This window comes from Rousettus aegyptiacus, unplaced genomic scaffold (assembly GCF_014176215.1).
Source record: "Rousettus aegyptiacus isolate mRouAeg1 unplaced genomic scaffold, mRouAeg1.p scaffold_m13_p_2, whole genome shotgun sequence".
Lineage (NCBI taxonomy): Eukaryota > Metazoa > Chordata > Mammalia > Chiroptera > Pteropodidae > Rousettus > Rousettus aegyptiacus.
Genome location: NW_023416295.1, coordinates 158193389 through 158206049, shown reverse-complemented (window position 1 = coordinate 158206049; position 12661 = coordinate 158193389). Strand labels below are relative to the sequence as shown.

Genomic DNA, 12661 nt, shown 5'->3' with positions numbered 1-12661 from the left:
TCCTGCTCTGGCACTTGGGCCTATAACAGAGTCTCATTATTGGAATTCATGCACTGACTTTCCTATTCTTGTCCTATAAGGAGTTCAACATTGTGACTTTGGTTAAAAGACACATTACCTTTCGGGTAATGATCCTCAGGAATTTCCAAAAATTTAAGGTTAAAGATAATTATGCAATCACCCAAACAAAATAAGATATTTTGAAACTTTGCTGGACCCAAACCTTCGGAAACCAAAATCTTAGGCAGAAACCCACACAGTAAACTGATCTGCTTTCGTAAGGCTCCGAGCAGGCGGAGAGGGGACTGGGGGCTCAGGGCCATGCCCATTGAGCTAGTGCCCTGCTCCCTCCCCCCCGCCCCCACACACACACATCACAGTCCACTCAGGAGCAACAGGAGGATGTAGGGGATCCTTGGCAATTAGTTTGGCCTTTGTGAGTTTTCTAATGCTCTGGAGGATAGTTTCATTGTACAAAAAAGATTGCTTTGGGATTATTTTTTCTTGTAAGCCATATTTGATTTATTGGAGTAACAAATTTAGAATCCTGCTTCTTTTAAGCTTTTAAGTCACTTTTTACATATCTTATTGTGCTATTTATAGGGAAATGTTAACAACTTGCTTTATGGGAGGCTTTGATTAAGGGTTGGTTCCACTTAGACTTAGTTAATTAAACAACTTTAAAGGTTTTTAACTGCGTTTATAAATTTAGTATGTTTGATTTGCTTTGCAGTGACAGCTAACACTTACAGCCCTTACCATGTCCAGAAACTGTTCTAAACAATTTACATTGTTGACTCGTTTAATTCTCACAGCAGTTCTAGCAGATATCTCATTACCATTCCCGTTTCATATACAGGGAAATTGAGGTGCAGAGAGTAGTTCTCACAAGGTCATATAGCTAATAACATCTGAACTACTTTGTAAACCACAAAGTTTGGCTCCAGAATCCAAGTTTTAGATCTTAACCCTCTTTCTTAGTTAGCTAACAATGAATTAACTGACTGAAAAGAACAATTCTTACAACTTCAGTCATTCTTGTGAAACTAATAAAATTAAACTTATAAGGATAATGTGACAGGATCAAAATTCTTTTAAATGTTCCATAATTGATTACAAACTTATTTTTGTAAGTCTCTTAATACAGCATATTGTCCTCCAAAGCAGCACATTCATTTGAACATTACAAGTAATGAAAATATCAAATACACACAGATTATTTACAAACTTAACAACAAAAAAAAACCTCTTAATACTATGGATTTGATTTACTTTATTGTCTCCGTAATTAGTTCTGACTCTCCCCTGGGCTGAAGATCTTTCACCACTAAGGAAACAATCACATTCTCCCAAGATGTCAGGAATGTGTCAGCAGTGAGTGTGAGGAGTGAGCCACAGGGTCCATGCTGCTGAACATCTAAATAAGGACTGAAAATTGACCATTGAATTTGGCCAAGTGGAGGTCATGGTGACCTTGAGTAGAGTAGGTTTAGGTGGTTTGAGAGGATGAAAGTATAAATTGAAAGGATCAAGAGAGAAGAGCTGGAAAGGATGAGGAGACAACTCTTTGCTGTTAAAGGCACCTGAAAACTGAGTCAATAGCTGGAGGGAGATGTGGCGTCAAAGAAGATTTAAAAAAAAAAATATGAACTACATTATGAATAAGTTGACAGAAATGATCCAGTTGATGGATCGTGGGATTGGGGTGGGGAACAAATTCAGGAGAAAGAAGGCGAGTGATGTTAGGGGGTGGACCCGAGATTTGGGCCGTGGTAACTGGAGAGAAAGGAGAGCAACAGTCCACAGACGCTGGGAGAAGCAGTGGAATCCGTGGAGGTTTCCTCTGGTGGCTTCTGTTTTCTCAGGGCAATAGGAAGCGAGGTCATCGCTGCAGGGCGATAGGAAAGGGGATGTTGGAAGTTTGAGGAAAAGGAAGATGTGCAACGGTCCTACCGGAAAGCAGGAGAGTCGGCAGACCAGGGGAACGCAGTGCGATTGCCTGTTGGCAGGAAGGGCCAATGATGCATGGAGAGGGTTAATGCCTTGGCCAGACTGGATGAGAGCACCAGGCAATGAGCACAGATAGGAGAGAGCACCGGGCCGAGGACTGAGCCTGGTGGGGCAGAGCTTACTGTGGAGAGAGAGCCAAGACCACCCGACCCAGGAGAGGCCTTATGGATCCAGAGAACCACTAGCATCAGAGAGTCCTCTCTCCTCTGAACTGAGTTAATAATTAACCATTTTCAAGCCAAAGAAAGAGATAAACAAACAAAACAGAAACAGACTCCTAGATGCAGGCAACAAGCTCATGGTTACCAGATGTGAGGGGGGATGGGGGGCAAGGTGAAAATGTGAAGGGATTAAGAAGTATAAATTGATAAGTAAGAAATAGTCATGGGGATGTAATGTAAAGCATAGGGGATAGAGTCAACGATATGGTAATAACTATATATGGTGCCATGTGGGTGCTAGATTAGTCAGGGGGCTCACTTCATAAATTATACGAATGTCTGACGGCCGTGCTATACACCTGAAACTAATATAAATTAGCGTTGACTGTCAACTGTAACTGACAAATCAAAAAAGAGGGGGAAAAGGTGAAAGGGAATAAGAGGTTCGAACTTCCAGGTATAAAGCATCTAAGTCATGGGGCTGTGGTGTACAGCATAGGGAATATAATCAATAATATTGTGATAACATTGTATGGTGACAGATGGTTGCTGGACTTACCATGGGGATCACTTCTTTAGGTATATAAATGTTAGATAACTATGGTGTATACCTGAAACCACTACAATACTGTACGTTAGTTATATTTTAATAAAAAATCTTTAAAAAATAATTATTAAGAGGATCAAGTTTAATAACTTACCACTTGGATAGAAAAATGCTTTAGGTGTTACATATTCCATTACCAAAATGAATGTGTGGTGCCTGCTCCTTCCAAGACAATTACCTACGTTTCCTGAAAGTGAAAACCACAAGGGACCCAAATGAAGCCAAACACAGCTGTAGCTACTCATGCTGATAGCCTTTCAAAACTGATAAGTACATCAGCTTTCATTAGAAACTGGTCAAGTGGTAGCTTCTAGTGATAATTTTTTGGTGGAATAAATTATCATTAGAGGTAATATACAGAAATTTTAATATCTGCATAAAAACTGGCAAACTGCATTTGCTGCTAAAAAGTGTTATTTAAAAGTTCCGGTTTTCTTTCCGATGCCAAATGATCTCAGGACAATCACTCCTAGTGGATCTTTTCCTCAGGTCGGTCACCCTGCCCCACCCCCATCCTGTCCACACGGATTCTCACTCAGTGCTCTTCACTTTCCTTCCTAGGTCAGAGGTTTCAGTCTAACCCAGGATTTCTCGTCCTCAGCATTTTGGGGTGGATGATTCTTTACTGTGGGTGCTTAATTTATTGTGGATAATTCTTTCTCATCCTGTGCATGGTAGGCTATTTAACAGTATCCCTAGACTCCTCCCACTAAAAACCATTGACCCACTACCCTCCACCCCATCAAAGTTGTGACAAGCAGAAATGTTTCCAGAAATTGTCAAATGTCCCCTGAGGGCAAAAGGGTCCCCAGTTGAAATTCATTGGTCTATTAGGATTGGGGACAGTGAAACCCACAGGTAACTTGAATTAGAGCTTCATATGGACTCTCCCATGGCAACCCTGACAGTGTAAATTAAGTCTCTGGTAGAACAGGACAAGATTTGACAACCTCAGAGGTGAGAAATTAGACACTTTCTTTTCTGTACAGAATGTACAACGAGCCAGCTAATCCTGCTTCTAAAAGGAAAAAAAAAAAAAAAAGAACTCATCATATTTCCAACTTTCTCACCAATTGCTATGAAGAGTCCCAGGAGATGATAATTAGTTATGAACTACACGAACGATACAATGCACAGACCTTTAGAATTCAGGAAATGTGGGGAGAGAAAGTAAGAAAGAGGGGGAGGTGGAAAGAAAGGAAAGAGTAAGGGAGGAAAGAAGGAAAAAACAAAGAATTCAAGTGTAAAGTAGAAGTTCGAATGGTTGAATGGTTGAACTCTGTGCGTTTGAACTTTGTATAAATTCAATGAAGTACCAAGGCTTAATCTATGATAGCAAAACAATGTCTGCATTAAAATGCAAATCATCCAACTTCCCAATGCCTACAGGATAAAGTTCAAACAGCCGAGCCTGGGGATCAGCCCTAAGAGTTTGTAACCTGTTCCCACTGCCTACAGGAATGCTTCTCTCTTATTCTGTCTGGTTCACACACACTTCTCTGTAGACTCCTTACTAATTCCTTCTTCTGGGTCTTTGTACATGCACTTACTCCATCCGGCCACTCCAACGTTTCACCTTCAAGGCCTCGGCAATTCCTACCTCATTCACTTATTCACTCACTCTGGCACACGGAGGGACTGGGATAGAGTTGAGAGTAATAGCTAACTGCTCCTCAGCAGCCCCTAGGGACCAGATGCTGTTATGAGCAATCTTTTCTTTGGATGCAGAAGAAAATTCCTATCTTCAGAGCTAACCCCATGAAACAGAAGCGGACCTACTGGGGGCCAGCCAGTGTCTGCCATTGTAATAGTGGCATTTGGTTTCCTTTGCCTTTGAGAGCAGAAGTGCACAGACTAGAGAGTCAGCCAGGAGAGAGGTGGGGTGAGGAGAGGCCTGTCTGGTTCAGCTGAGGGGACAGTGAGCCTGGGGTGGGGTGAGGGGACCTGAGCTCAAGTCATGGGGTGTTGGGGGAGGGTTCATCAGCTCCTGGTGACCTTCAGGGTTGGAGAGAGAGGGGAAGAGGAAGCACATTTTTGCTGCTCCCACTCAAGGCTTCCTGAAGGCGGAGTCCCCTGTTCTTTGTTGCACGTCAGGCTTTCCTCTGGGCGCACGCTTAGCCACGGCTCCCACATCCCCACACTTGGGCGGGCGAGGTCCAAAGTCTGCAGCACCCGAGGCTCTGCTAGTGAGTGACTCTGTCCTCAAATTCTTCTGGACACTGAAAAGGAGACTTTGATTCATATGCTGAGACTTTGGCTTCACAGAAACTTCATTTCCCGAACTTGGAAGCAAGCTCCCCAGAGAGCTGGGCCAAAACCTGGGCCCATGCGAATTTCCCGAGACTTTCTGGCTTCAATAGCAGGATTCACTTCAAATCCAAATTGCCTTTTTGAATACAGAGCCATCTCTCCTTAGCTTCCTTTCCCCTCTCCCCATTTCCTGTTTCCTCTTCCCGCCCCCCGCCCTTCTCCTTAGTGCCTGCTCAGTTATCAAAGCACTGCTGTGCTACTTTCAGAAATATTCTCAGGTCGGGCCAGTGGCGTGAGCCCCGGCCTGAGCGTTCTGGGGAGCCCGCAGCCAGGTCTCAGTTGTCTCCCCGACCTGAGCAGCAGAAGCCATAACTAGCGTCTCTGGTGAAAAAAAATATATATATATATATATTTTCCTGGACCCAGTTTTTGACTATTTTCATCTTCCTTGCCTTCTCTCCCAGGATATCCATTCCTCTCCTTTTCCCAGATCCAACCAAAGTGGTATTGGAAAGCAGAATAGAGAATGGCTGAGAAAGGGGATTTTGGATTCAGACGGTCCCGTACTTAACTCTCGACACCATCACTTGGTTTCTCCATCTGTGAAATGGGGACGATGACAGCTATTCTGGTGGCGTGCTAGGACTGTCAAATGGGACAATCTATGTGGAAAGAGAAGAACATGTTATTCATTAGAATTCCTCTTAGGAAGGTAAAGCTGTCTTTCTTGAGAAAATACTTTGCTAAATGCCTTTAGAAGTAGAAATCGGGATCTTTAGGGCCAGAGGTGGGCAGGACACTCCCAGCAAGACAAAAGGAGGATTTTGTTTGCAACTCTGAGGAGGAAGTAGGCGGCCAGGAGAGGGCGGAAATCCCTGTGCTCCAGAAGTGACCCCTCCCCATGGCACACCCTCCTTCCACCAAAATCTCGAGTCAGTTTACCAAACTCAAGGAATACTTGAAGTAATGAGGCAAACAGAGAAGGGACCGAGTCTTGTCTCCAGGGACCTGAGGGGCAAAACTCTGACAGCATTTTGGGATGAGGGACATGGAGGCAGGAACACCCAAGGACAGAGGACACGGGACCCTCCCGGGAAGGGGACTGTACCATCAAAGGCCGTGAATCTCAGAACTAGATTTCTCCAGCGTCAGCTGATGACCTGATCAGGCTGGCAAGAAACTGCAGCTCGGTATTTATTATTCTTCACCGTTTCGTGTTTTCCTGGGTCTTTCCCTGTTGACCTGCAGTCTCAAGTTTAGACATTCCTTCCTTCAGGAAGCCTTGTCTGATTTCCCAAGTATGAGTTAGAACCTTCAACTCTGAGACTCTCCCCCGTGTTCTCATCATAGGAGTTTTTGCCCTGAGTCAGAGTTGCTGTTTGGATGTCTAGTCACCTATGAGACTACACACTTCATTTGGTCAAAGCTAAATCCTTTAGACCGCTGAGTCCCAGACCTTGCACATCATCGGTCTTCAACAAATTTGTGCTCAGTACCTGATAGTCTTTGGTGTCCTGTAAAAACCAGGTTCGGACCTTGACTCTAACATTTAAAAGCCATGCAACTCTGGGCATGTAACTTAACCTCTCTGAGCCTCACTCATCTCCTCTATAAATAGAAGGTTCAGGGTCGGTGTGAAAAAAAAAAAAATGGGAAGATACGTAGGAAGCGGTGCCTGGCCACAGACGGTGCTCGGCAGATGTCGCTTAGTCTCTCATATTTGGCCCGCCTCTTCCATCCACGCATCCCCACCACATCAAAGCCCTCGGCGCCTTACAAACTCCTGCTTCGCCTCCTTACTTCACACTGTTTCTCTCAGATTTCTTAAGATCGTTCACCGGGCCAGACAATGTTCCGAAGAAAAAGTCAGCAGGCTACGGGGCCGCAGGCCACATCTAGCCGGCATCTGTTTTTTGGACTGTCTACCAGCTAAGAAAGGTTTTTACATTGTTTTAACGGTTGGGGGAAAAAAAAAACAAAAAGAGATAATCTCATGACACATAAGAATTACTTCAAATTCAATATTTAGTGTCCATAAAGAAGGTTAATTTGGCACATGGCCACACTCATTCTTTTTCCTGTTGTCTATGACTGCTTTGGTACAACAGCAGCAGAGTTGAGGAGTCGTGACAGAGAACGGATGGCCCACGACGCTGAAAATATTTACCATCATCTGGCCCTTTACAGAAGAGATTGCCATGCCCAGTTTTAAGCAGTTGCCCAGGTTGATGGATATCGAGTCCTCTAAGTGCCACATGAGGTCGGTACCATTACGACCTCCTTTTCCAGTTGAGGAGCATGAGTTGGAGAGAGGTTAAGTGACATACCCAGGGTTGCACAGCTTGTCAATAGAGTTGGGATCAAAATCCTATTGCCTCTGAAGTGGAAAGGTGACTGGGGACGACAGTAGGCAGCCTTGGACGCCATGCCGAGGCATCTGGCCTTGAAACTTCTCGATCAGAGGTGATGAGATAAAGTGAAACCTGAAGATGATCACTACGACCATTGAACTGAAGGAGAGAGGAGGGTGGGGGGAGTAGCATCGAGTAGGGATTAAGAATTTGAACTCTGGAGTTTAGCTTCCTGGGTTTGATTGCAGCCGGCCACTTATCTGCATGACCTTAGGCAAGTTACTCAACCTCTCCCTCTGCCTAATTTCCTCAGCTCTACAATGGGGTGGGGGTTGGGGGAGAGATAATAGAATCTAGACTCTCCCATATGGGGTTGTTGTGAAGATTGGAACGGAAACTTTTGTCTTATTATTCTGCCTTGGAGGCACAGAGCAGCCCCTTGATAATGAGCTACAGTTATGCCTATTATTCATTACAACGAGAAGCTGCTGCCCCCTCTCTGTTCCAGAAGCCATTCCAGGCAATCAGGATGCCAGAGAGGAACAAAGACAAAATAACCAGACCTGCTTCCTGCTCTTAAGGAGCACGGGGGTCCACTGAGGGGGCCAGGAGAATAAATCGGTACCTGGGAGCAGTGTCATGGATGTTACGATGGGCTATTACGAGCAGCAGAGGCAGGAAGCACCTCATTCTGGCTCTCTCCTCCATGGCTCGGGCTCTCGTTCCTTCCTGTGCGCACCAGGCATCCTGGCGGGTTTGCCCCAGGCCTCCTGTGCTGGCCTGAATGGGGAATGATCTGAGCGCAGGCAGTGGTCCAGCGTCCTGGCACGGAGCTGTGTCTGGAAGACTGAAATGCACGAATCAGCCCGAGGCACAAGGCCCCTGGGAGAACCTGGGCAAGAGGACGACTTGGCCGCTTCCACCCGCCAAATCGCAAAACAACAAATTGACAAGAAGGGCTATGGATGCTGAAAAAGCCTATCAGGTTCCAACCTGGAAACCAGTATCTGTATTACCAATGTGCCTTTGAGGTGCAGCAAGAATCCAGGGCAATTAGGAATTTTATCATACTCAGCGCCAGCATCTCCTACTTACTTTGGTTGCCTTTTTAACTGCCATTTATTGGTTTTTGATTTGTCATTTATAACTATGTAATTATGTATACACATATGTAGCTATGCACAGAAAAAAAAAAAACAAAAAATGTTGGAAAGTACACCAGCGGCTTTTAACTGGGATGGGTGTGGGGCAATTGGAACTTAGAAGGGGGAAGGGGAGGCTGTTTATTACCACTTTTTTTTTTTCCCCCAAAATCCCCATGCTTGTCCTCCCACCTTGGGTAGAATATCTCAAGCATATATGTATTTTAAAAGTTCTCCAAATAGTTCTGACATATGCTCCTCCCTTCCACCCCCTTCTCCTGCCTGATTTATAAGCATTACTATCCACCAAATGTTAACAGTAGTTATATCTGAGTGTTGGGATTATAATTTTAAATATATATATGTATTTCATCGTTTTGCTTTGCCGGTGTTATTAAAGTTCTCCCATGAACATGTAGACTAGCACAGTAGTAAATGTATTGGTTCTAGAACCAAACTACCTGAGTTTAAGCCTAATCACTGTGCCTCAGTCATGTCCTCTGTAAAAGGAGAGAAGTAGCAGTAGCTATCTATTTGAGTTGTTGTGAGAAGTAAATGGCTCTCTCTCTCTCTCTCTCTCTCTCTCTCTCTCTCTCTCTCTCTCTCTCTCTCTCTCTATATATATATATATATATATATATATATATATAAAGTTCAGCTCCTGGCTCAAAACTCACTATCATTAAGACATAAGATAAAATTAGGGATATGATTTTTAACTGTAGAAAACCTTGAAAGTAAAAAATGCAAAGAAGAAAAGAAAAAGAACCCATGACGTTTGCATGTTGTTTAATACTGTAGAAGCTGGAGGGCAAGCCCGAGCCCTGGCCTCCCCGTCTGTGAAATGGGAGGGGGAATAAAGGGAGGTGTGAAAGGGCTCTGCAAATGTTAAGTGAAGTTAAAAAGTGAGGCATGGTTGTTATGCTCAGGAGCAGGATTAATGCCGCATAAAGGAAAAACCACCTCAGCGGCCCAGCCCGGCCTCGAAGGCCGGCGGCAACAGGAAGGACGTGGCTGGGCTTCCCCTTCCGTCTTGCTGGTTCCAACCCAGAAGCCCCACCCTGGCTGGAGAGAGAAGACTGGGCCTTATTGGAGGGCACCCCAAGCCGCACTGTCTGCTTTATATATGCTTTTCTCCTTCTTCTCTCCCAACTCATTTTGTCTTTGGCGTCTCTGTATTATTCATTAGCACATTACAGACAACCTTATAGCTAATATCCATTGATGCCAGGCCCTGTCTAAGACTGCCGGTAGTAACTTATTTATCCTCCAAGCAACTCTGGGATATACTTTTTCATTATCTCCATGTTACAGTGGAGGAAACTGAGGCTCAGAAAGGTTTAATAACTTGTGCAGTCTATAGATGGTGGATCTAAGATTCAAACTCCCACAGTCTGGCTGTGGGCTGTTAGTGCTCTTGGTCACCAGACTAGAATTCCTTTCAACCTTGATGACGACCAAGATAGGCCCTAGGAAGCCTACCACACAGCAGTCCTCCAAGATCTCAAGTGACTCCCCTGTGCAGAGGACTTGATGAGACAAGGACCCAGGGTTCATATCTGCCGCTTGCCCTCAGCCCTGAGAACCCTTTTGGGTTCACCAGCCCGAGGAGAGCCAGAAGGGAAGGCCAGGCAATCTGACTCCACAGCCCGTCCTGTTCACCACAAACCTAAATTGTCCTGAAAGGAGCACAAATCGGTAAAGGATTTTCAGAAACAAATGTTGAGGCAGACTGTTGATATTCACGGAGACTCCGCATTCAGAATCAGTTTCTACTCCGTGTTTCCAGCAATTGGTGAATATGACCGTAAACACTTTGGTGTCTAGAAGCAAGCTGCCAGAGACCCTCTGCGTCGGGAAGAACGCCCGGCCCTCAGTGCTGGGGGAGCAGCTGAGATCATCTGATGCCAGGTGATGCCTGCTGCTTTGACAGCTCCTGGGATCCTGGTCTGTCAGGATTTTGGACAGCATATGCTCTGAAGGTGGCCTTTCCTCTCCCAGAACATGATGTAACTCCCCTCCCCTGATCCTAAGCCTCAAATGGTTTGCAGATTTTCTGGGGTGACTGTTTCCTGTGTTCTGAGATCCCACATGATGAGAGCATTCTGCCTGCGATCTATGGACAGCATTTACTTGGAAAGCTGCCTTTATCGGTCAGGACGTGCTTGGTGGCAAGTAACAGAGAACATAGTCCAAACTGGCATAAACAATAAAGGAGAGTTTATTGGCACATATAATTGAACAGTCTCTGGATAGATTTCAGGTGAAGATGGATATACATAGTGACTCACTCATGTCACAAAAGGCCTGGCTTGCTTTTTATCTCTTTACTCCGCTTTCCATATCATGCTGATCTGAAGGCTGGTTCCCCTCAAAGGAACCAGCATGCTTCCTTGTTCCTTGCTAGCAGAAAAAGGAGTAGTTGTTTCAATTTATTCAACAAAAGTCCTCTGAGCCTCTGATTGGATCATCTAAGGTCATATGGTCACCTCTGCACCAATCACTGTGGCCATGAGCAATAACCCAACAATTATTGGTTTTCAAAAATTTGTTGCGTGTTTTTTAACTGAAGATCCCTTGCTGGTCCTGCTTCCATGAGTGGCTGCAACCAGGGGAAAAAGAGAGAGGAACCAATCAGATCATAAAGGGGTCCTTTTCCCAATATTCCATTTCTACATAGATCTAAACAGATGAGCACAGAGTCACTATTGTGGTTAAGGGCTGGAAACATGGGAAGGGGGAGGAGCAAACAGGGAGTAAGGATATCACTGAAAGAAGTACACACCCTTTCTCAACTGTGGTGCCTAGGGAGCACTTGGTCTGCTTCAACCCAAAAGGAATCAAAAGATCTAGAGTGGTTTAGGAAGGCCGAGACCATCAGGAATGGAGAGAGGAAGAATGTCCCTGGGTGGCGGAGTCTATTTGGCAACCAAGGCAAAGGGATTGCCTTCACCCTGCTGGAATCCCTCCAGCCCCTCTGGTCTGGCAGGGACAGGGCAGCTTGCCGCCCCTGAGGTATAGATAGGGTTGTCATATACTCCAGGCAAGGTGGCTGGAAGTGGTCAACAAAGCCTCGCCCTACAGCGAGAGACGTGCTGGCTCCAGCTTCTCTGCCAGGGTGCAGTGGTCCTTGACCTCCTCCTAACAGAGTGCTTGCAATCCATGCTTGACCCCTCAGCTTCTTTCTGATGGCATCTTTGGAGCCGGCACAGACTATTCTGCTCTTAAGGAGTGCAAACTCGGGGGTTCAGAAGGTGAACACCGGGTCCTCCTTCTTGCTCTCCTGTCTCCGAGGTTGTGTCACAGAGGGCATAGCATCAATCCTTGTCTGGCATCTAGAAAAAGGTGGCGTGGGGTTATCACCAGCCTGGTCCGAACCACCTACCAGGATCTCCTGGCCCTCCTCCCAGAGGGTCGTCTTGTCCTCGCTCAGGCAGAAGACACCACCTTCTTGTGCTTCACCACCTGTAGGCTTGTGCACCTACGTGCCATTGAACACGTTGATGATACAGAGACGACCATACCAAGGCCACATTTCCAGAAGTGAAAGGGAGATGGCAAGGAGAGGCAGAAAAGACAAGGGCCACTGCGCTGCTGTGGGGATCCGAGTCACATCATGATTGCTTTCAATCCATCAAGTAATCTACCCACCCCCAAATCTGGAAAGCGAGCACCATGTCCACCCCAATACACTGTTCCTTTGATTTCTGACATGGCTTTTTTTCCTGCTGTCATTAAAAATAACAAATATAATTCAATAAAGCAATAAGTAAATGGCAACTACATCTTCTAGCTGCTCAAGTCAAAAACCTTGGGATCATTCTCGATTCCTTCTTTTCCCTTTCCCATCCCCATATCTGATCTATCATCAAACCCTATTAGCTCTATGACAAAATATAGCTAGAATCCGACCTTAATCCATGATGTTATCCTGATCCAAGCTATCATCATCTTCCATCAAAATATTTCAATAGCCTCCAACTTGCTCCCTTATCATCTCATCTACAGAAAAGCCAGAGTAATCCTTTTAAATAGTCATATTATGTCACCCCTTAGTTCAAAAGCCCCCGGTGGCTCCCAAATCACTCCAAAGAAAAGTCAAAAGACATGACAATGGCCTAAGAGATCCTACATGTTCTA

The 12661-nt window shown here is 45.2% G+C and overlaps 1 pseudogene; it reads right to left on the bottom strand.

Annotated features, from left to right (window-relative positions):
- Window positions 1-11361: 11361 nt before the first annotated feature.
- Window positions 11362-12370, bottom strand: LOC118613604 (annotated as a pseudogene).
- Between the last annotated feature and the right edge of the window lie 291 nt (window positions 12371-12661).